Source organism: Rhinopithecus roxellana, chromosome 12 (assembly GCF_007565055.1).
Source record: "Rhinopithecus roxellana isolate Shanxi Qingling chromosome 12, ASM756505v1, whole genome shotgun sequence".
Taxonomy (NCBI): domain Eukaryota; kingdom Metazoa; phylum Chordata; class Mammalia; order Primates; family Cercopithecidae; genus Rhinopithecus; species Rhinopithecus roxellana.
The window spans coordinates 79364009-79387968 of NC_044560.1; the positions used below are offsets into that span (position 1 = coordinate 79364009).

A 23960-nucleotide genomic window follows, 5' to 3' on the forward strand; every position below is an offset into this window, starting at 1 on the left:
CCATATGTGCCCAGGTTCTAGGTATGAGAGTCAACACCTCCTGGATGTTGGATCTATTTATTTATTTGTTTGTTTGTTTTTGTTTGTTTGAGATGAAGTCTTACTCTTGTCCCCCAGGCTGGGGTGCAATGACATGATCTCGGCTCACTGCAACCTCCACCTCCCGGGTTCAAGAGATTCTCCTGCCTCAGCCTCCAGAGTAGCTGGGATTATAGGCGTCTGCCACCACACCTGGCTAATTTTTGTATCTTTAGTAGAGATGGGGTTTCACCACATTGGCCAGGATGGTCTTGAACTCCCGACCTCTGGTGATCTGCCCACCTCACCCTTGCAAAGTGCTGGGATTACAGGCGTGAGTCACCGTGGCCAGCCTTGGATGTTGGATCTAAGTGTGTGAGTCACAGTCTGAATGGTTGACAGACTTTTTGCAAGCGAGCCACAATTTCTTCTGCAGACTTGTCCTTTCAGTGCAGTCACAGCCTCACATGTGTGCTGAATCTTGGTCTGGGGGTCACCAACCTACATATGAGAGTCAATTATCTAACTTTTGACAGCCTCTTTGTGTGATACTCAGAACCTCGACAGTGGGATGTGTTTATGTGGGAGAATGACAATCTTTACTGTTGCCTGGGTATGCATTCGAGAAACACTATCTCACCTGTGTGCTGTGTTCTCTTATGACACTCTCTGTGTCACCTGAGGGCTTTATACAATATGCAAGAATGGTGATCCTCTGTGACCTTCATACAAGAAAGAGATCCAGAGTCTTTTCTGTGGTTCCAAGTCCAGATATGAGAGTCAACATTCTCCAAATGGCTGGGTCCAGAGAGGAGAGTCCTCACCTTCCTATGAGCTAGGTTTAGAAATGAGTCATCATCCCAACTGTGGGCAGAAGTTCACTTATGACAGTGACGATTCCAACTGTGAACTGCATTCATGTATGATTCAGGACCTCACCAGTGGGCTCTGTCCACATGTGAGGATGACAATTCTGAAGGTTAGTGGGGTCTGCATAGGACAAACGCAGTCTCGCCTTTGTGCTGGGTCTTGTTATGACATTCTCTGTTACACACTAGGTCGTTACAGATATGAGAAAGTGTAATTCTCTATGACTTTTGTACAGAAAAAAGACCTTCCTTATGTTCCTAAGCCTGCCTTGGAGCAGCATTATCTCTCCTATTGCCTTCTTCGAGGTATGACAGTCATCATTACATCTTTGTGCTTGGCCATGATATATGCCACAGTCCTACCCGTGGGTAGACAGCAAGGACAAGAGTGAAATTAACTGTGGACTGGGCCAGGGTTATGTCTCAATCTTCCCTGAGGGCATGGACCAGGAAGGAGAGTCACATCACTGGGCACTCAACCGAGGATGTTACAATTTCCTCCTAAATTGGGCAGAAGAGTAAGATCTTCTGGACATGGGCAGAAGAGTAAGATCACCTGGATGCTGGGCGAGGAGATAGTCACAAGACTCACTGTGGGTGAGGCCCAGAGAGGACAGACACAATACCTGGTTCCTGGGCCCAGCGATTGTCACGATCTTCCCAGTGGGCAGCACGCAGAAGTAGACAGTTTCATCTCCTGGGTGATGGATAGAGAAATACGTCACAAGGCCCCCTGTGGGAAGGGCTCAGTCAGGAACCTTCCAACCCCTAGGTATTTGTTCTAAGGATATGTTACAACATCCAAAATATGAAGATCGCAGGCAAATGAGGAGAGTCATATCGCCTAGGTGCTGGACGCACTGATCTGTCACAATCTTTTCTTTTGGCTGGCCTCAAGCAGAAGAGAAGAGTCACACCACCCAGATAACAAATACAAAGATGTGTTATAATATTTCTGTGGGAGGGTCCATGCAAGGCAGTCACATCACCTCAGTGTTGGACCTAGAGACACATTGCAGTACACAACATATACAGGGCCCAGGCAGTAGAGGAGAGTTACGTCACCTAGGTTCTCAGTTCAGCAATATTTCACAATACCCCCTGAGGGGAAGGCCTGGGCAAAAATGTCATATTACCTAAGTAAGAGGCTAGGGATATGTCACAATGCCTTCTGTGGGTAGGGCTCATAAACAAGAGGAAAGACATAACCTAGATGCAGGACTCAGCTTTATGTTCCAATCACCCCACTGAAAAGGGCCCAAGCAAGAAAGAAGAGTCACATCACATAGGAGCTACATCAAGTGATATATCACAATTCCCACTGTGGACAAACCTCAGAAGAGAAGAGTCACATCGTGTAGAAAAAAGAGGGCATTTACCTGGGCTTTGCCCATAGGAGAACTTGCAATGGGTAAAGAGATATGTTACAATGCTTCCTGTGGTCAGGGTTCAGGCAGAAAACCCACATAATCTTGGTGCTGGACCCAGAAGTATGTTTCAGTGTCTTCTGAGGGTACAGCCAGAGCAAAGAAGTAACATCGTCCTAGGGTTAGATGGCATGGTATGTCAAAATCTCATTTGTGGGCAGAAAGTACCCCCTGTGTGTAGAGAGAAGGCAGGAAAAAAAAAGGCACATTCCCTCAGTGATTGGTGAATATATATATTACAATGACTTCTGTAGACAGGGTCCAGAATGAAGTTACATCACCTGGGTGTTGGACTCAGCCATATGTCACAACCGTCCATGTGGGAAGGACACAAGCAAGAGAGTCACATAACCTAGGCCTAACAATATGTTACAGTACACCTGTGGGCAGCGTCAAGAAGAGGAGACTCACATCACCTGGGTGCATGGCCCAGTGATATGTCACAATGCCCCCTGTGGACTGTATCAAGGCAAAATAGAGTGACATTACCAAAGGTCTGGGTCCCATGATATGTCACTATGAGCTGGGTCCAGGTGAGAGAGTCAAATAACTCAGATGCTGGGCAGACTCACATGTCACAATCACACCTGTAAGAAGGTCCTGTGGTGACATTAAAAATGACATTGTCAGTTGGGTGTGGTGGCTCATGCTTGTAATCCCAGCACTTTGGGAGGCCAAGGCAGGTGGATCATATGAGGTCAAGAGTTCGAGACCAGCCTCGCCAACATGGCAAAACCCTGTCTCTACTAAAAATACAAAAATTAGCTGGACATGGTGGTGTAGTCACAGCTACTTGCGAGGCTGAAGCAGGAGAATCACTTGAACCTGGGAGGCGGAAGTTGCAGCGTGGGTAACAGAGCAAGACTCCGTCTCAAAACCAAAAAAAAAAAAAATGACATTGTCTTGAATCAAGGAATGAGAGTCAACACCTCCTACATGTTGGGTTTAAGTACAAGGAGTCACAATCTCAGTGGTGGACTGGATTTGTGAATGAGCCTCAATTTCTCTTGCAAACTCTGTGCCTTAGTGAAGTTACAGTCACAAAGGTATGCTGAATCTTGGTTAAAGAGTCACCAACCCAACTGTGGACACAATCTATGAGTGAGAGTCCACTTTTCAACATTCAGTTGCCTCCAAATGTGAGATTCAGAACCTCAGAAGTGGGTTGCATTCATTTAAGTGAATGATGTGCTGTTGACTGGGTGTGAATATGAGTGTCACAATCTCACCTGTGTGCTTGTCTCTGTCAGGACACACTCTGTACCACTTGAGGGCTTTGTATGATATGCACGAGTCGCAATCTGCTCTGAGGCTTTTGTGCTCCTATGGACCCATGATCTTATGTGGCCCTAAGTCTAGGTATGAGAGTCAACATCTCTCCAATTGGCTGGGTCCAGAGAGGAGAGTAGTCCTCACCTGCCTATGAGCTGGGTTTAGAAATGAGTCACCATCTCAACTGTGGCCAGATGTTCACATATGATAGTCACAATTTCAACTGTTGACTGCATCTGCACATGAGAATCATGAACTCATCAGTGGTTCTGTCCCTGTGTGAGAGTGATAATTCAAAAAATTGGCAGGGTGTGCTTACAAGAAACATGATCTAACCTGTTTGCTATGTCTTCATCTCTCTCTGTACCATCCAAGGGCTTTATACAACATACGAGAGAGTAGTAATTCTCTATAACCCTCATACAGAGAGGAGACCCAGGATTTTATTCCTTTTTCTAAGCCTAGCTGTGAGAGACAGTATCTCTTCAATTGGCTGGTACAAACTATTACAGTCATCACACCTGTGATCTGGGCCAAGATACATGTAACCAACCAACTTGTTGGCAGAAAGCACTCAGGAGAATCACATTTCCTGGATGCTGGACCAACGGTATAAAAAGTTCTTCCCCGAGGGCAGTGACCAGGCAGGAGAGTCACATCACCTAGGTTCTCAACCAGTGATAGGTGACCATTTCTTCCTGAAAGTAACACATGGAGGAGACACACAACACCTTGTGGCTGGACCCTGCAATATGTCATAATCTTTCCTGTGGGCAGATAGAAAAGGAGTCACATCTTCTATGTAATGGATGCAGATAAATGTCACAAAAACCCTTGTGGACAGGGCTGAGGCAGGAGCCTCCAATTTTTTAGGTGTTTGGTCCAGCGAAATGTCACAATACTCAAAAATGTGGTTCTCAGGCAGAAGAGAAGAGTCATATTGCCTAAGTGCTAGTTCCAGTGATGTCTCAATCTTTCCCTTTGGCAGTGTCCAGGGTGAAGGAAGGATTCACATAGCCTAAGTGATGAAGGAAAATATATGTCCTAATATGCCCATGAGCAGTGCCTATGTGAGACAGTCGCATCAGCTGTATGTTGAACCCAGTGATATGTCAAAATACACAATTATGCAGGGCCCAGGCAGAAGAGAGTGTCATAACCTAGGTGTCAGTCCCAGTGACACATCACAATACCTGATTTTTGTTTTGTTTTGTTTTGTTTTTTGTTTTGGCGAAGTCTCACTCCGACAGCAAGGCTGGAGTGCAGTGGTGTAATCTTGGCTGACTGCAACCTCCACCTCTTAGGTTCAGGGTCCAGGGATATGGCCCAATCCCTCTTTTTGTCAAGACCCAGGCATAAGTAGAGAGTAGCATCACCTGGGTGATGAAAGAAAAGGTACATCATCATACCCCTGTGGGCAAAGCCCATGCAGGAGAGTCGCATCACCTAGGTGTGGGGCCCAATGACACATTAAAATCTCTTCTTGGGTATATCCCGAGCAGTAGAGGAGAGTCACATCACCTAGGTTCTCAGTCCAGCAATATATCACAATGCCCCTTGAAGGGAGGGCCCAGGCAGGAGAGTCACATCACTTAGGTTAGAGACCAAGAGACATGTCACAATGTTCCCTGTGGGAAGGGCTCAAGAAGAAGAGAGTAACATGACCTAGGGGCTTGGTCAAGCTATGTGTCACAATCATACCTGTGAGCAGGGTCTGGGCGTGAGAGGAGAGTCACATCAAGTAAGTACTGGGCCATGTGATGTATCACAATACCCATATAGACAGGTCCCAGGAAGGCATCACCTAGGTGCTGGGTCCAGAAATGCATCACAATGTCTCTTATGGGCAAACACCAGGAAAAAACGGGGAGGGGAAAACATGAACAATCTGATGGGCCAAGAGATATGTCACAATGCCCACCGTGGGCAGGGTCCAGGCAAGAGACGCACATCACCTTGGTGTTGGGCCCAGGAATATGTCATAATGCCTTCTGAGGGCAGACCCAAGGTGCCCAATAACATGTTACAATCTCTGCTGCAGGCAGAACCTAGAAAGAAGAGTTGGGTCACACCAGCTAGGTACTGGGCCCAGCAATATGTCAATAATAGTTTTTGTGAGAAGGAAGTAGGCAGGAGAAGAAAGTCACATCACCTGGGTGATGGGCAAAGAGATATGTGACAATGTCTCCTACAGGCAGAACCCAAACAAAAGAGTTACATCACCTGGGTTTTGGACCCGGCAAATATATCACAGTGGCCCATGTTGGCAAAGCACAGGCAAGAGAGTCACATAACCTGTAGGGAGCAGCAGCAATATGTCACAATGCTCACTGTGGGCAGCACCAAGGCAGAAAACAGAACTTCCATCAACTGGGTGCGAGGCCTAGTGATATGTCATAATGCCCCATGTGAAAGCACAGAAGCAAGGGAATAGAATCACATCACCTAGTTTCTGGTCCAGCGATATGTCACAATTTCATCTGTGGGTTAAATCCAGGCAGAAGAGTAAACTATACAGAGTCGTATGGCACAATCACGTTTGCATATACAGAGGCCAGGCCCAATCACGCTTGCAGGAAGGTTCACAGATGAGATCAACAATTCTGTACATATCCCACTTCTGTGGGCACCAGCAAGGCAGGAGAGGAGACTCACATTACCTGGATCCAATGCTCTGAAATATGTTACAATGTACTTTTTGGGTAGCACCAAAGCAGGAGAATAGAGTTATATCACCTAGGTACTGGGTCCAGCAGTACGGCACAATCCTATCTGCAGGTTGGACCAGTGCTGAAGAGTCACATTACTCAGGTGCGAGGCAGAGGTGTATGTCAAAATCACACCTGCAGGAAGGAAAGGAGATGAGATTAACAATCCTGTACATATCCTGATTCTAGGTATGAGAGTCAACACCTCCTGTATGTTGGTTCTAAGTACACTAGTCTAGTCACGATCTCTGAAATGAACTGTTTCATGACAGACTCAATTTCTCTTACCACTGTGTCTCCTTGGTGGAATCACAGCTTCACAGGTTGATCAAACTTTAGTCTGAAAGTCACCAACTTACCTTTGAACTGGATCCACATGAGAGTAAATTTTCCACCTTGCAACTGTGTCTGTGTGTGAGATTCAAAACCTCAACAGTAGGCTGTGTTCATGTGGAAAGATGACAACCTTTACTCTCGACTGGGTGTACATATGAGTGTCAAAATCTCAACTGTACTCTGGGCCCAGTTAGAACACGCTCTGTACCAGCCAAGGGTTTTATAAGGTATGCATAAGAGTCACAGTCCTCTGTGACTAGGAGACATTGGTGCCAGTTTGGACCCATGATTGTGCCTGTGGCTCTATGCCCAGTTATTAGAGTTAACATCTCTGCAATGGCTTGGCCCACATGTGAGAGTTGTCCCCTGCCTATAAGCTTGGCTTACTAAAGAGTCGCCACCTCTGCTGTTGCTTGATGTTCACATACGACAGTCACAATTTCAACTCTGCACTGCATCCACCTGTAAGATTTAAGACTTCACCAGTGGGCTCTGTCCATGGTTGAGAGTGCCAGTCTTTTTTATTTTTATTTTTGAGACATGCTGTGTCACCCATGCTGGAGTGCAGTGGCAAGACCTTGGTTCACTGCAACCTCTGCCTCCCAGGTTCAGCCAATTCTCCTGCTTCAGCCTCCAGAGTAGCTGGGATTACCACCACACCCAGATAATTTTTGTATTTTAGTAGAGACACGGTTTCACCATGTTGGCCAGGCTGGTCTTGAACTCCTGACCTCAAGTGATCCACCCACCTTGGCCTCCCAAAGTGATGGGATTACAAGCATGAGCCACCAAACTGGCCGACAGTCTCAATAACTGGCAAAATGTGCATACAAAAAACATAATTGCATCTGTTTGCTGGGCCCTGTTACGACATTATATTACCTGAGGGCTTACACAATATGTGAGAGAGTGTAATTTTCTCTGACCATCCTAAAGAGGAGAGCCAGGATTTTATCCATTTACCTAAGCCTAGCTGTGAGAAACAGCATCTCTTCTATTGGCTAGCTTGAGTCATGAGAGTCAACATTGCACCTACGATCTAATAAAGATATATGTCACAGTCTCACCTGTGGATAGGGCATGCACAGGAGAGTTACATCATCTGGGTGCTGGGCCAGGGATATGTCACAATCTTCGCTGAGAACAGGAACCAGGCAGAAGAGTTATCACCTGGGTGGTTGGTCAGAGAAATGTTACAATTTCCTCCTGAAAGCAAGGCACACTCAGTAGAGTCCCATCATCTGGGTTCTAGGCCCAGTGATATGTCACAATGCTCCCCGTGAGCAAAGCTCAGGCAGGAGAGACACACCACCTGATTTCTGGGCCAAAAGATATGTCACAATCTCTCCTATGAGCAAAGCCTTGGTATAAAAAAAGAGTCACATCAAACAGTTGATCCTCCCAAAGATATGCCACAATGCTCTCTGTTATCAGGGTTCATACAAACAACCCATGTCACCTTGTTGCTGGGCCCAGCAATATGTCACAATGCCTTTTGAGGTCCAGGCCAAGACAAAACAGTAATGTCACATTGTTGTTAAGCTCCACAAGATGTCTTAATCTCTCTTGCAAGCAGAACTTATGAAGAGTCACATTTGTTTGGTACTGGGACAAGTGATATGTCAAAATTCCCCGTGTGAGCAGGGACCAGGCAGGAAATGAGAGTCACATCATCTGGGTGATGGGTGAAGAGGTATGTCATGATGTTCCAGAACCTAGGCAGTAGAATTACATTACCAGGTGTCGGACCCAGCAATATGTCACAATTGCTTATGTGGTCAGGGCACAGGCATGACAGTCATATAACCTCGGTGTAGGCCCAGATATATGTCACAGTGCCCCCTATGGGCAGTGTCAAGGCAGGAGAGGAGACGCACATGACCTCTGGCTATTGGCTAGTTTGAGGCATGAGAGTCAACGTTGCACCTGTGATCTAAACAAAGATATATTGTTTCCCTGGGCTGGTCCGAGGGAAGACAGATTACTCAGGTGCTGGGGAGAGGAAAATGTCACAGTTAAATCTGCAGGAAGGTCCAGGGATGATACTAACAATCTCATACATGTCATGATTTTAGGTATAAGAGTTTAACCCCTTCTATATGTTGTGTCTAAGAACAGGAGTTATAATCTCAACAGTGGACTAAAATTGTGCCTGAGAGCCTCAACTCCTCCTGCGGACTTTGTCTAATTAGTGAAGTCACAGCATCATAGGTGTGCTGAATCTTGATCTGAGTGTCACCAACTCACCCATAGACTGGATCCACATCTGAGAGTCAAGTTTCCGACCTTTGACTGCCTATGGGTATCAGATCCAGAACCTCAAAAGTGAGCTGTGTTCATGTGGGAAAATGACGATGCATACTGTTGGGTGGGTGTGCATACAACTGTCACAATCTCCTGTGTTCTGGGCCTTGTTAATACACTCTTTATACTACCTAAAAGCTTTATAAACTATGAATGAGAATGACAATTAACTGTGAGATCATATTTGTAAGCACCTATGACTGTATCTGCGGCCCTAAGTCCAGATATGAGCGTCAACATCTCTCCTATTGGCTGGGTCCAGACAGTAGAGTCCTCATCTGCTTATGTTCTGGGTTTAGAAATGTGTCATCATTCCAATCGTAGCTGGAGGCTCACATGTGACAGCCACAATTCCAACCGTGGACTGTGTTTGCATGGGAAATTCAAGACCTCAGCAGTGGTCTCTTTCTATGTGTGACGGTGATAATCCTAATGGTTGGTGAGGTGCACATATGAGAAACACAATTTCATCTGTTTGCTGTGCCCTGTGATGACACTTTCTGTAACACTTGAAGGCATTATATGATACGTGGGTGGGTTGCAATCCTTTATAACCTTCATACAAAGAGAAGACCCAGGATGTTGTTCATTTTTCTAAGTCAAGCTATGAGAGACAGTATCTCCACTAATAACTGATTTGACATATGAGAGTCATTATTGCACTTGTAAGCTGATTACAGTATATGTCACAATTTCACCTGTAGGTAGGGAGCTAGCAGGAGAGTTACATCACCTGGATTTCAGCCAAGGATATCTCACACTCTTCCCTGAGGGGGGGAGCCAAGCAGGAGTGTCACATCACCTGGGTGCTCAGCCAGGGATATGTTACAATTCTCTCCAGAAAGCACAGCACAGGCAACAGACTCACATCACCTGGGTGCTGAGCTCAGCACTGTCACATTGCTCCCTGGGGGCAAGATAGAGGCAGAAGAGCCACATCACCTGGTGTCTGCTTCCAGGAATATGTCACAATCTTTCCTGTGCAGGCCAGGGTACTGGCAAATATGAAATGTCACATCTTCTAGGTCATGGATGCAGATATATGTCACAAGGTCCCTGTGGGCAGAGCCTAGTCAGGAGCTTGCAATCCCATAGGTTTTAGACCTAGTAATGTTTTATAATACCCAAAATATGCGAAGCCCAGGCAAAACAAGAGAGTCACATCATCTAGGTGCTGGGTTCAGTGATTTGCCATGATTCCCCCTTTTGGCAGGGCCTAGGCAAAAGAGAGAATTATATTACCTGGGTGATGAATGAAAAGATATGTTATAACACCTCTGTCAGCAGGGCCCATGCAGGAGATTATTCACATCACCAAGGTGTTAGAAACAGTCGCATGTCACAATACACAATGTGCAGGAGGAATTAGTCAGGAGACGAGAGTCACATTCCTTAGGTGCTGGACCCAGCAATATATTACAATCCCTCCTTGGGAAAACCCCAGGAAGTAGAGGAAAGTCACATTACCTGGGTAGTAGGCCCAGTGATATGTCTCAATGTTGTCTGTGAAAAGCATTAAGGCAAGAGAAGACTCACATCACCTAAAAGCTGGGTCCAGCAATGTGGTACTATCCCATCTGTATGCTGGGCCCAGGCAGAAGAGTCAAATCACTCAGGTGCTGGGCAGAGGTGTATGTCACAGTCACATCTGCATGAAGGTTGAGGTATGAGATTAACAATTTCACACATTTTCTAGATCTAGGTGTGACATATAACACCTCCTGGATGTTGGGTCTAAGAACATGAGTCACAATCTCAGTGATTGTCTGGATCTGTGTGAGAACCCCAATCCCTCCTGCAAACTGTGTCCCCTCAGTGGAGTCACAGACTCACAGATGTGCTGGATCTTGCTCTGAGAGACAACTCCCTTATGAATGGAATTTACACATGTGATTTGATTTTTCAAGTATGTCTGCCTCTGGGTGAGATTCAGAACCTTAACAGTGAGCTGTGTTTATGTGGAAGGATGATAGTCTTTACTGTTGGCAGCTATGCGTATGAGTGTCACAACCTCCCCTGTGTGCTGAGTTCTGTTAGGACATTCTCTGTACCTCTTGACAACTTTACATAGTATGTGAAAGAGTGTTAATTCTTTATGATCTTCATACAAAGAGGAGACCCAAGCAAGACATTACTCATTTTCCTAATCCTCGCTATGAGAGACAGTATATCTGCTATTGGTTGCTTTGAGATATGAGAGTCATCATTGCACCTGTAAGCTGGGCCAGGCTATGCATCACAATCCCACCAGTGAAGAGGGGCTGAGCAGCAGAGTCACATCACCTGGGTTTGGGGGCAGTGATGTGTCACAAACTTCTCTGAGGGCAGAGACCAGGCAGGAGTGTCACATCGCCTGGGTGCTGGGCCCAGTGATATGTTAAAATGTTCTCTGTGGGCAAGACCCAGGCAGGAAAAACACATTACCTGATTGCTGAGACCAATGATATGTCACAGCTCTCCCAGTGGTGAGGGTGCAGGCAGAAGAGAGGAGTTAAATCTCCTAGGTTATGGATGCAGAGATATGCCACAAGGCCCCCTGTGTGCTGGGCCCAGGCAGGAGCGTTCCATCCCATGGCTGTTGAACTCACTGAAATGTCACCATACCCAAAAGGTGCCAGGAACAGGGAAAATGAAAGGGTCACATCACCTAGGTGATGAAAAAGATATGTCATAATACTTCTGTGGGCAGTTCCCATGCCTTAAAGTCACATCACTTTGGTGCTGAATCCAGGCATATGTCACAACACACAATGCGTGCAAGGCTGAGGCAGAAGAGGAGAGTCACATCACCTAGGTGGTGGGCGCAGCAATATATCACAATTCCTCTTGGACAAAGCCCAATCCACAGAGGAAAGTCACATCGCCTATGTACTGGGCTCAGCAATATGTCGCGCTAGCCTTTGTGGGGAGGGCCCATGCAAGAGAGTCACATCATCTAAATGATGGGCTCAAAAATATGTCAAAAAGCCCTCTGTGGGTGGGATTTAGAAAAAAGAAAATCAGATAACCAGAGGCTGGGTCCAGCTATATTTAACAAGCACCCCAGTCGGCAGTGCCTATGCAGGAAAGAAGAGTCACATCACCTAGGTGGTGGGTTCAGTGCACCATATTGAGACCTTGTCCCTACTAAAGTAACAATACTTTTTTGGCATGGCCCAGGCAGAAGAGAAGTGTCACATCGCCTAGGTGATTAATAGAAAAATATATTATAATACCCCTATGAATGGGGACCATGCAGGAGAGTTGCATTACCCAGGTGTTGGAGCCAGTGACATGTCTCAATACACGATGTATGCAAGTCCCAGGCTGGAAAGGAGAGTCACCTCATCTAGGTTCTTGACAGAGTGATACAACACAATCCCTTTTTGGGTAGAGAACAAACGGTAGAGAAGAGTCGCATCACCTAGATGCTGGGCTCAGCAATATGTTACAATACCCCGAGAAGAGGGTCCAAACAAGAGTCACATCATCTAATTGAGGGTCTCAGAGATATGACACAATGTGCCCTGTGGGTAGGGCTCAGGAAGAAGTGTGGAGTCATATAACCTTGGGGCTGGGCCCAGCTACATGTCAAAATCACCCCAGTGAGCAGGGCCCAGGAATAAGGAGACAGTCACATCATGTAAGTTCTGGGCCAACTAATATATCATATTCCCCACTGTGGAAAGGTCCCAGGAAAAAGAGAGTCATATAATCTCAGTGATGGGCCAAGATATATGCTACAGTGACTTCCGTGAGCCAGAATAAGAATCACATTACCTGTGTGCTGAATTCATAAATAAGTCACTCTCTCTTCAGTGGGCAAGCTCCAGGCTGGAGAGGAGAGATGTCACCTTGGTGCTGGGCCCAAAGTCATGTCACAATCTCTTTTTGGGCAATATCCAAGTAAGAGAGGAGAGTCATATAAAATAGTCAAAGGGCCCAGAGATATGTCACAATGCACCTTGTAAGCAGGGTCCAGGCAGGAGACTCACATCACATGGGTTCTGGGCCCAGCAATACACCACCATGCCATCTGAGGGCAGAGCCAAGACAAAAGAGTAATGTCACCTGGCTGGGCGCGGTAGCTCACACCTGTAAACCCAGCACTTTGGTAGATTGAGAGGGGCAGATCACCTAAGGTCGGGTGTTCGAGACCAGCCTGACCAACATGGAGAAATGCCGTCTCTACCCAAAATACAAAAACAAACAAACAAACAAACAAACAAACAGAATATCACCTTAGTATTAGGCTCACTGACATGTCACAATATCCTCTGCGAGCAGAACCTAAGGAGGAGAGACATGACAGCTAAGTGTGAGCCCAGTGATATGTCACAGTCCCTTCTGTGAGCAGGGGCCAGGAAGTAGACGAGAGCTGCATTACCTGTGTGATGGGTGCAGGTATACGTCACAATGTCCTCTGCAGGCAGGGCCTAGGCAGTAGAGTTACATCATCTGGGTGTTGGACCCAACAATATGTCACAATGACCCACATGCACAGGGCACAGGCATGAGAGTCACATAAAGTACGTGTGGGGCCCAGTGATATGACACAATGCCCCCTGTGGAAGAGCCAAGGCTGGAGAAAAGATTCACACCATCTGGGTACAAGACCCAGCGATGTCACAATGTCCCCTGTGTGCAGTGCCAAGGCAGTAGAATAATCACATCACCTCAGTGTTGGATCTAGTGATATGTCACAATCTCTCCTGTGGGCTGGGCCAGGGCTGGAGCACCAACTCTCTCTGGTGCCGGGCAAAGTCATATGTCATAATCACACCATCAGGAATGTTCAGGGGTGAGATTATGCATCTGAACTGGGAGGAATCAACACATCAAAAATATGACCAGACCATCCACGGTGGCTCATGTCTGTAATCCCAGCACCTTGGGAGGCCAAGGTGGGAGGATACCTGGAGCTCAGGAGTTCAAGACTACCCTGGGGGCTACATGGTGAGACATCTTTATTAAAAAATGATAATTAAAGTTTAAAAAGTAATATATATAACCAGAGCCTAGACAACATACTGAGACCATGTCGCTACTAAAAAAATAGGTAGATAGATAGATAGAGCCAGGCACCGTGGCTCACAGCTGTAATTCCAGCACTCTGGGGGCCAAGGCTTCACTCAAAAATTAAAAAAAAAAATAAAAAATAAAAATAAAGAAGAAAAAAGAAATCTAAACAGCAATTTCAGTGTGCAGGAAGGAGCATGCAAGAGATAAAAGAAACAGAAAAAATAAATAAATAAATAAAAATAAAACAGCGGCTGGGTGGGTGGCTCAGGCTTGTAATCCCAGCACTTTGGGAGGCCAAAGTGGGCTGATCTGGGAGGCCGAGGCGGGCTGATCACCTGAGGTTGGGAGTTCCACACCAGCCTGACCAACATGGAGAAACCCCATCTCTACTAAAAATACAAAATTAGCCAGGTGTGGTGGTGCATGCCTGTAATCCCAGCTGCCTGGAAGGCTGAGGCAGGAGAATTGCTTGAACCCAAAAGCGGAGGTTGCGGTGAGCCGAGATTGCGCCATTGCACTCCAGCCTGGGCAACAAGAGCAAAATTCCGTTTCAACAAACAAACAAACAAAAAACAGCAGCTCAAGGTACTGTGGAAACAAACTTGATGTGAGGCTAGGAAAACAAAACACAAAACAAAACAAAACAAAAACAGAAAGATTCTCCGAGCCTCAGTTACTCGGGAGGCCGAAATGAAAGGATTGCCAGGGTGAACCCGGGAAAGTGGAGGCCTCAGTGAGCAGTAATCGCACTCTCTACTGGATTTTAGCGGTTCTGCAGCCGACGAGAGCCATCTGGTCCACCTTAAACATTTCAAGCTGGTGGCCAAGTCCTACACTATTGGCCGACCCAGCGGCCGGACTGAGAAGCCAGCAGGCAGATCAGCGGATCCACTCTACAGGCCAAGGGTGGCTCTCGCGGCCTGAAGCTGTTTTTCTGGCATCTAAATCGCCAACCTTTCTTCCCACCGCGCCCCCAACCCGCGTCTGCTGATTAATGTGGGCAGTGTAAAGAGGAGAAAGGGTTCAAGAGCAGGGATTGCCCCCGCGGTGACCACCCCACCCATGGGGTGGGAGAGGGCCGGGACCCAGACGGCCACCCCGGGCCCTCATAGCCATACCTGGGATGGGGCCTGGGCCACACCCGTGGACACCTGGGCCTCAGCCATCCACACCATGCTCCCCCAGCCCTGTTCCAGCCCGGGGATCTAGCTGCCACCACCCCCACTCCCAGGAATGAGGGGAGGAGCCAGGAACCAGAAGGGCAGGAGGCCAAGCAGGGGAGCTGTTATGCCCAGACCGTTTGTTCCCCGAAGAAGACCACCAGAATCCAGAGTCAAAGCCAAGCGGCAAGGATCTTTAATGCAAGTTCGAACTTGGTCCCTCCGTTCTACAACATACAAGAGGGCCCTGAATGATGCTTTTTATAGCCCGATGCATACAGGATATGTAAGGTTACAGAGGTACAAAGGAATTCTTTTGGTTGCAGCATTACAACTGGTAATTGGTTAATACAATTAACAGTTTTCCATTTGTTCCCACACATTTAGTAAAACTACAAATGGTTGTGACCTTATCAGGGGCTCTCTAGGTGGTGTTTCTGAGATGTGTGTGGAGGGGGGATGTGTTTGTGTTGGGCTCAGGAAGTTGGGACAAAATAGGGGATTGTGTTTGTACTGGGCCCAGGACTAAGATATGTGGCAGACACCGGTAATTACAGCAGGACAGAGACTTTCACAACGTTTGTCCTTACAATGTCTGGAGTCCATAGATAACCTAATCGGTTAGGTCCGGGGTCGTCTTTAACTAGGCTCAGGGCGCCACCCAGGCTGTCAGGGCGCCGCCCAGGCTGCTTGCCTGTGGACTTCATTTCTGCCTTTTAGTTTTTTTCATTTGATCTCTTTCATTCCCCCCTTTCTCAGGTACATCTGGAGCCAATCTTGGGTCTTGTAAGTCTGATTCTGTTTCAGCGCTTACAGGTTGGTATTGGGCTCTGAGGACCATGAGCTGTATGGTGTCAAACCTTTCCCTGACAAACCGCAAAATTCTGTTAATAACACAAGGTCCTATGGTAAGCAGAAATAGTAGACTTAGCAGGGGTCCAAGGAAGGGGGATAACAGGGGAAACATAGAGGAATTTTACCATTGTCATCATGACACTGAGATTACAAACTTTACAAAGTAATACAATATTACAAAGTAAGTGGGGGCAGGATGAGAGCACAGGATGGTGTTAACATTAAAATTGCTAATAAAATTTTGGGCACGCATAGTCATTGATAACATTTTATCAGGAAATAGGGTTTGAGAGCAGACAACCTGACTGACCAAAATTTATTAGGTGGGAATTTCCTCATCCTAATAAGCCTGAGAGCACTACAGGAGGCCGGGGCTTATTTCATCCCTTCGGCTTCAACTGTAAAAGGCGGCACGCCTCCAAGGGGGTCGTTTATAGGCCTTCCCTCAGAGTGCATTTTCTTTCTCAGGGATATTCCTTGCTGAGAAAAAGAATTCAGCGATATTTCTCCTATTTGCATTCAAAAAGAGAAGAAATATGGCTCTGTTCCGTCCGGCTCACCGGCGGCCAGTTCAAGGTTACCTCCCTTGTTCCCTGAACATCACTGTTATCCTGTTCTTTTTTCAAGATGCCCAGATTTCATATTGTTCAAACACACATGCTCTACAAACCAGTTGTGCAGTTAACTCAATCATCACAGGGTCCTGAGGTGACATATATCCTCCTCAGTTTACAAAGAAGATGATGGGACTAAGAGATTAAAGACACAGGAAATTACAAAAGTATTAAAGTAAAGACAGACATAAGAAATTACAAAAGTATTAATTTCGGAGAACTAATAAAATGTCCATGAAATCTTCATATTTTATGTTTTTCTGCCGTGGCTTTAGCCAGTCCCTCCATTCAAGGTCTCTGACTTCCCGCAACATTCTCTCTCCCTTTTTCTCTATATAAATGTGCCATGGCGATGAAGGCTAGTTCGTTCTCTCAATTGTGGCATAGGATTTTTTTTTTTTTTTTGACTGGTCCAGCACACTAAAAACAAACCAATTAAACAGAGACACATAATTCCAAAATTTACTGCAGTAGAGTTCTCAATAGACCTAATCCAAGTCGTGGGGTTTAATCCATAAAGAATTTTATTTTTTTTTCTCACTTGATCTAATGCCTCAGTTCCAGGCACAGTGACTTTCAGAGGCTTCAAAATTTGTTGTTCTAATTTAGAAATGTCTAAAGTGAGATTATCTCCTCTTCCCTGTAGATGGCGTTTTGCCATGTCCCAGTGATGTTTAGACTCATTATAAACTTGGGGTGTAATACAAAAATCTGAAGTATTCCAGTCACACTGTAACTGGAAACAATACCTAATGGAAATATTTATCATCAATTCTTTTTCCTCCGGTTAGGCAGGGCAACAATCTCTGTGGGACCAGGTACCTACACACTATTATTAACATATGTTTTAATAGGATTATCCATCCATGTGACTGCCCGAATTAAGGGCGGGAAAGGCACATAAGCCCAGTAGGTATAATTAGCTGCAGCTGCTCCTGCAGGCATGGGGAGACTTACCACCGCTGATACAACCATTAAAGCTGCAAGCAGCATTTTTTTTTTTTTTTTTTTTTTTGAGGTTTGTGTCACCTTTGTGCTGGCTAGGCTTTTTCTAGCTAACAGCGTCAGCTTCTTTAACTGTGCCCAGGTTGGCAGCTTTGCCTTCCTGGTGCGTGGTGACTTTATCTGTTTTTCTAATATCACCACTTGATTTATCCTGCGAGTCAATGGTGCTCGATTGCGGTGTTTCCGTCTCCATGGAGGCGCTTTTCTTTGCATCTCCGATGGGTTCATTGTAGAACTTCAAATGTTTAGTGGGTATCCAAATAGGAAGCTGATTTTCTCCTAGTGAAACACAAGCAAAACTTCTTCCCCAGGTTATTACCTTCCTCTATTTCTCATGTCCTATTTTTGTTGTAACAAAGTGAACAGTTGGTTTTACTGATTATCTATGCTATATTTAATCAGAGCTGTCTTAACATCCTTTGTAGCCTGTACTACATATACAGAATCTGATATAATATCAGCAGGTTGATTAAAATCTTTTAACACTGTAATGACTGCAACCAACTCTGCCCTTTGAGCTGATTGATATTGAGTTTTGACTACTCGCTCCTTTGGCCCTGTGTAAGCTGCTTTTTCATTGCTGGAACCATCAGTGAATACTGTCAGAGCATTTTCTAAAGGTTTATGTCTGGTAATTTTAGGTAAAATCCAAGTAGTCAATTTTAGAAACTGGAAGATTTTTGTTTTTGGGTAATGATTATCAATAATTCCCACAAAATCAGCAAGGCCAATTTGCCATGCACCAGAACTGATAAAGGCTCGTTTAACTTGTTCGTTCCCTGAGGTAATACTTTCCACTGAAACCTGGTGGCTGGTTCTTTATTATTTATGGCTGGTATAGTAAAGGCAAATTTTTCACAATCTTGCTCTGCCAGAGGAATGGTAAAAAAGCAATCCTTAAGATCAATTATAATTAAAGGCCAGTCTTTTGGGATCATGGCTGGAGAGGGCAATCCAGGTTGGAGAGGCCCCATGGGTTGAATTACAGCGTTTACAGCTCTTAAGTCCATTAACATACACCATTTGCCTGATTTTTTTTTTTTTTTTTTTTTGTATTACAAATACAGGAGAATTCCAGGGTGAGAATGAAGGCTCAATGTGTCCCTTTGCTAATTGTTCCTTTGCTAATAAGTGTAAAGCCTCCAGTTTTTGCTTTGGTAGCGGCCACTGATTTTCCCATACCAGTTTTTCTGTTTTCCAAGTTAATGGAATGGGTTTAGGAGGCTCTACAGTGGCCGCCCCTAAAAAGGATATCCTATTCCTTTCCTTTCTTGATTTTTCTCAGTCTCAATTGGGACTTTAATGCCGTGTTCATTTTTTCCTAATCCCTTTCTTGGTATATATCCCATCTTAGTCATGATTTTTTTGACTCATGGGGCTGTATAATGGAGCGGGCATAATGACTTCTGCACCCCCTTAAACATAAGGGAGTGGCTGGACAATAGGATCATTGTAGGGAGGAAATCAGCAGTAAGACGTATAAACAAAAATCCCTGTAACATGAATAAGTTTAAAGGAAAATGCTGCGCCTTGAGATGCATATGCAAACATCTCCATAAACCTTTTAGCAGCATTGCTCCAGCAAGTCCCACCTTATTCCTAAAGGCGTTTTTTTCCTTGCTCAGTAAACAAATCACACAATGGGTTTTACACCGAGATGTTCCATTGCCCAGGGATGGGCAGGATTTTTAACCAGCAAGTACTTGCCTTCAAGCACTTGTTTAACAAAGACACATCCTGCACAGCCCAATATCCATTAAGCCTTGAGTCACCACAGCACATGTCTCTGGCAAGGACAAGGTTGGGGGTAGGGTCACAGATTAACAGCATCTCAAATACAGAACCAAATGGAGTCTCTTATGTCTACTTCCTTCTATATATAGACACAGTAACAGGCTGATCTCTCTTTCTTGATTATCCGGCCCTAAACAATATAAAATCATTGTACTTTCATATCCTTCTGAACTGTGCCTATGCCGACAAGTCTTGTAACAGCCTTTTGTTTAGGCCAATTTTTTTTTTTTTTTTTGCCACTGATTTAAAGCAATGACAGAGATATCTGCTCCTGTGTCTACCAACCCTTCAAACTGTTTTCCTTGAATAATGGCCTTACACACAGGTCTGCTTTCAGAGACCAGACTTGCCCAATATGCAGCTTTTCCTGCCAGATCAGTGCTTCCGAACCCTCCTGTTCTTTTTATTTTACTGTTTCCAACTTTAATATAAGGTAGGAGTAATAATTGAGCAATCCTGTCTCCTGGACTGGCACTCCAAGGAATTGAGGAACTAATAACCAATTGAATTTCACCTTCATAGTCTGAATCAACCACACCAGTATGAATTTGAACTCCTTTTAGATTTAAACTTGATCTTCCTAAGATTAGTCCTACAGTCCCCTCAGGCAATGGGCCGTATACCCCTGTGGGGATTTTTTTTTTTTTTTTTTTTTTTTTTTTTTTTTTTTTGTGTAGGCTCTCCTGGAAGCAAAGAGACTGCTTGTAAAGTACACAAATCTACTGCTGCACTGCCACTTGTGGCGGGGGATAATTGCTGTATTGTGATAACTGGCTTATTCCCTGAGACATTTGCGACAGTGGGGGTTGTTATTCCTGAAAACCCTGAGGAACAAAGGGTTGAATTTGGAATGCCCCAGTTTGTTGCGGGGCCTGAGGCTGGCCCCTCCTCTCATTTCCTGACAGTGAAAGGAGGGGCAGGCGGTTCCTGGGTCTTGGATTTTTCTCCCAGGCCCTAAGGCAGATAGCCCTGATTTGCTCAGTGGCCTCATTTGGCATTATTGCTTGTTGGTCAACAGTGCTCCAATTTTGACCTATTCCTAATAGTTGATCTGCATCTATGTTAATTGGAGGATTGGCAGTCCTATTTTTTCGGACCTGTACTTGTGCCCCATCAATCCCCCAAGTCTTAAATTGTAAAAATTGAGAGGGTGAGAGTGATGATTTTGCCAGAATCTCCCAATCATAAGGAATGAGTCTATGTCCATGAGCAATGGAATCTAATAATGTTCTCATGTAAGGAGAGTTGGGTCCATACTGTTTTACTCCTTCTTTCATTTCTTTTAGCATTTTTATAGAAAAGGACTGATATCTGGCTTCAGCTACGGGAGGCTCTCCCTCTTTTTAAGAGAATTTTTATAAAGCTGCGATAAGAGGCATATTTACTTTTAGTTTGCCCCATTGTTACCCTAGGTTCTTCCGAGCCCACAAGCTTACCACAAGGCTGACTGTAGACGTACTCGGGAGTCTCTCGTCTTGTCCAGCGTACCTTTACCTTAGAGAAAAGCTTCCACGTTGGACGCCAGATGAAGGGGTGGTCTGCCCTTCCACACCTGTGGGTGTTTCTCGTTAGGTGGAACAAGAAACTTTAGAAAAGAAGTAAGACCCAGAGACAAAGTCACCAGCGCTCAGCTTACAGAGGACCCACGCCAGCCCTTCAGAGTTACTTTCCCTTTCAGTGGGTCCGGGTGCGCTGGCCGCCTCCCGTCCGCCTGCTCCCTCCCACGGCTCAGCCTGGGGGGGGGCTGAGGCCTGCGGCCCGGAGAGGTACGGAGGGGGTTCTGTGGACAGTGGGTCCTCGCTATCAGGTAGAACAGGATGGGGGGGGGGCAGTCGGTTGCTTGGATTTTAGCGGCCGAGCAACCAGTGCCTTACAGGGTTCAGAGGCTAATTGGAAAGGGGACAGCCAAGGGGGCGGGTTCCCAGCTAGATCCTGCCATACGAGGATATATGGGATATGATCCGGGTGACTAGCATGCCCAGGCTGGAAAACCTTGGACTTTACTTTACTCTAGTGATGACAGGAAGACAGAATGTCCCTTCGGGTGGCCACCCTACGTTAAGGGCGGGCCACTCGGAGCAGCACAGAGTAATTAGCTTTCCCTTCCTGATGTCCATACCAAGATCATGGCCCCTTGCCCTAACATCCTTGAAATTACTTGTAAGGAGAGATAGGGGAGTGCTCTGGGTATTACCCATCCTGAACAGTAGCGCCCGGAGTGGCGTCTGGAACAGGTCCTGCAAGGGAAAAGTGAGTTGCGGAACAGGTCCTGCAAGGGAAAAGTGAGTTGTGGAATATCAACAACAAGTTTACGTCAGTCGCAAGCGCGCTCCAGAAATCTGGGTCAGAATAAGTGCAAACAAGAATCAGATGAGCGCCGGGGGAAGTCTCCCACCGGTCTCCGCTGGCTGTCCTATAGCGCGTCCGCCAGGACTTATGCCAGCTTTCAGCTTCAGACCTCACGAGTCACAGATTCAGAGCGGACTTAGCCACGAATTCAGACAGGCTAACAGCCTCAGGCGGACTTAGAGAGCCGCAGGTTCAGAACGGACACAGACAGACAAACAAAGACTAGCCAGCTCACCTATTAGCAGATCGATCCTAGTAGATCCGTTGATCGGGGGTCTGGTGGGCTTGGGGGAATCCCGGGAGAGCCCCCAAATGTTATGCCCAGACCGTTTGTTCCCCGAAGAAGACCACCAGAATCCAGAGTCAAAGCCAAGCGGCAAGGATCTTTAATGCAAGTTCGAACGTGGTCCCTCCGTTCTACAACATACAAGAGGGCCCTGAATGATGCATGTGGCCGCTTTTTATAGCCCGATGCATACAGGATATGTAAGGTTACGGAGGTACAAAGGAATTCTTTTGGTTGCAGCATTACAACTGGTAATTGGTTAATATAATTAACAGTTTTCCATTTGTTCCCGCACATTTAGTAAAACTACAAACGGTTGTGATCTTATCAGGGGCTCTCTAGGTGGTGTTTCTGAGATGTGTGTGTGGGGGGATGTGTTTGTGTTGGGCTCAGGAAGTTGGGACAAAATAGGGGATTGTGTTTGTACTGGGCCCAGGACTAAGATATGTGGCAGACACCGGTAATTAGAGCAGGACAGAGACTTTCACAACGTTTGTCCTTACAATGTCTGGAGTCTATAGATAACCTAATCAGTTAGGTCCGGGGTCGGTCTTTAACTAGGCTCAGGGCGCCGCCCGGGCTGTCAGGGCGCCGCCCAGGCTGCTTGCCTGTGGACTTCATTTCTGCCTTTTAGTTTTTTTCATTTGATCTCTTTCAGAGCCCCCCAACCCGAGGCACCCACCGCGAAGCACGCTGTCCCTTTTGGCGCTCGGAAAGCCCACGGGCGAACCCCTCCCGGACCCACCCCTCTCGGGCCTTCAGAAAATGGTACAGGACGGCCCCAACTCTCCATGGGGACTTGGAAATAAACTCGGCAGGAACCTCAGACAGCAGGACCCACGTGGGCGTCCCCGGCCCCCGGTCAGGCCTGGTGGGTCCCGCGGTCAGGCCTCGGCAGTTGCGGTGCGCTTGAGATCAGCCGGGGCAGACCCACACTCGGCTTGGGGTGGGAGCGTGGGGACAGCCTCCCAAGCCACAGCCCTGCACGCCGGACCTCCGACTCACAAGGGACGCGCCAGAGCTCAGGCCCCATCGAGACAGTTCAGCTGAAGGCTGCAGGCCTTCCCGAGCTCCTCCCAGCTCACAGCTGGGACGGTCCCCTCCCTCGGCAGCTGCCGCTGGAGCTCTGGAGGACAAGAGAACTTAGAAAGGTGGCCTCAGATGGAGCCTGACAACCGGCGACAACCAGCGACAACCGGCGTGAATGTTAGCAAGACAGATGGAGATGGCAAGGGCAGCTCGTGGACGAAATGGATCCACCCGACCCCAGAAATGATCCCCAAAACGTGGCTCTGCATAGACCACTACAGAGTCCAGTCAAAGACAACCCGTGGGTGTGGGTGTTTGGAGATGCATCTCGGAGGGAGAAAGAATGACCAGGACACGGTAGTGGGTGGTTTAGGACACAGGGAGATACAGAATGAGGAGACTCTCCCAGAATCCACACAAAGACGGAAAGAGGAGGGTGGAAAGGAAGGAAGGAAATAAAACAGAGAGAAAAAAAAAGAAAGAAGAGGCAGAAAAAAATGAAGGAGAAAGAAATATCAAAAGAAACATAGAGAAAATAATGAAAAGAAAAAGGGAAGATGAAGAAGGAAGGAAAAAGATGGAGAGACACAAAAAGTAAAGGAAGAAATGAAGGTATGAAGGAAAGAAGAAAGAGAGGGCAAAAAAAAAAAAAAAATACAAAGCAAAAAGAAGAAAATAAAAGAGGGTAGGGCATGGTGGCTCACACCTGTAGTTCCAACACTTTGGGAGGCTGAGGTGGGAGAATCGCTTGAGCCCAGGAGTTTGAGACCAGTCCTGACAACACAGTGAGGCCCTGCCTCTACTAAAAGTTAACCAGGCATGATGCCATATTCCTATAGTAAGACAGAAGGAAGGCAGGAGAGAAGGAGGAAAAAAAGGGAGGAAAGCAGGAACATAGAAAGGCAGGAAGGAAGAAAAGAAAGAACAATAGAA

The 23960-nt window shown here is 46.3% G+C and overlaps 1 pseudogene; it reads left to right on the forward strand.

Moving 5' to 3' along the window:
• The first annotated feature begins 23159 nt into the window (after window positions 1–23159).
• The window catches only part of LOC104666726, a 65978-nt pseudogene continuing 65177 nt past the window's right edge, over window positions 23160–23960 (forward strand).